Raw genomic sequence first — 1,608 nt, forward strand, 5'->3', positions numbered from 1 at the left:
TGGGGGGCCGAAAAGCCGGAGGCCGTCCAGGGCTGCCATGTGGCCCTCTGCCCGGGTGAGAGGAGGAGGTGGTGGCACTCGAGGTGGGGGACACGGTGGTGGGGACCAACCCTCTTTCATGCCTCCAGCCCATCTCGGCTGCGGGGGGATGTTGGCAAAGCGTCCTGGTTGAGCATCCCTGATGCTGCTGGCAGAGAAAGGGTTAAACGCCAGCCAAAATCTCGCACTTCTTGGGTCTTGGCCCTGATATTTGCTGTAGATGGGTTTTCTGGGAGTTTGGGGATGCAATGAGCTGAGGGTACGATGGAGATGGGCATCCTGGAGTTCGTCTCCTGGGGGGTTTTTTTGGTTGGCTTAAGTGCTGGGCCAACCGAGTGCTCCCCATGGGACCTCGTTTTTAAGGAGATCTCTTAAAAAAATTAAAAAAAATTAAAAATCCCCCACCAAAACCCCCTCCTGAAGTATTTTGAGTGCCCCCAACCTCCCGTGGCGGCTGGGCATCGTGGCGCTCTCTCCGCAGGGAAGCTCTCCGGCATCACCGCCAACACCGGTGACCACGGCACACCCAAAGGGCAGCGGGTGCCCCAGGATGGACCCAAAAACCCCGTTAGCAAGATCTCTTCCAGTAAGTGTCCCCGCTCGGGTAAGGGCGACGCTTCCCGGGATAACCCTCCCGAGGGCTCCTGCAGCTCCCAGTGGGAAGCACAGGCGGTTCAGAGGATGGATGCGCATCCAGCAGCGGTTTTGGGGGAGTTTTACCCTCTGGTTTTGGGGAGCTTTTCCCTCTGCTGCTGCATACCCTCTGGTTTTGGGGAGCTTTACCCTCTGATGCTGCATCCCCGCCGCCTCCGCTTGCCAAACCTGCAGCTCGGTTGCCATCTCGTGGAGGCCGGGATCTTGCAGTTCCCGCTGCCTTCGGCTGGGCACCACCTCGCGCTGCCTTCATCCTCCTGGATTTTATGCCGTTTCCTTTTTACGGTGAACTTTTTTTTTTTTTTTTTTTTTTTTTCTTCCAGCCTCCCGCGTTTAGCTGAGGGGGCAGATGGCTTTTGCCCCTTGCTCCAAGCCACGGGGGTTGCTTGGGGCGCTTCGTACCTGGGGCGAGATGCATCACGGTCAGAGTTAAAGATGCTGGTTTGGAGCATCCCTTGTTTTTTCTCCTGTGCAGAGAAACCTTGAGCGCTTTGGCTTCGTTTTCCAGCACCACCCCCCTCCGCCTCCCGCGTTTAGCTGAGGGGGCAGATGGCTTTTGCCCCTTGCTCCAAGCCACGGGGGTTGCTTGGGGCGCTTCGTACCTGGGGCGAGATGCATCACGGTCAGAGTTAAAGATGCTGGTTTGGAGCATCCCTTGTTTTTTCTCCTGTGCAGAGAAACCTTGAGCGCTTTGGCTTCGTTTTCCAGCACCACCCCCCTCCCCCCTTCCCCATACAAGCATTGCCAAAATTGCAAAGAGCAATAGCCGGGGGCACCCCATGTCCCTTGGGACCATCAGGAAGGTGCAGGGGTGGCATCCTAACGCCGGCCTCGTCCTTCGTGCTGTCTGACGCTGCTCTGTCCCTCTCCAGGGAAGCAGTGCCTCGGGGACAAGTCTATCTTCTGCCAGATGGA

The sequence above is a fragment of the Charadrius vociferus genome, unplaced genomic scaffold, assembly GCF_000708025.1.
Source record: "Charadrius vociferus isolate BGI_N301 unplaced genomic scaffold, ASM70802v2 scaffold1528, whole genome shotgun sequence".
NCBI classification, from domain to species: Eukaryota; Metazoa; Chordata; class Aves; order Charadriiformes; family Charadriidae; genus Charadrius; species Charadrius vociferus.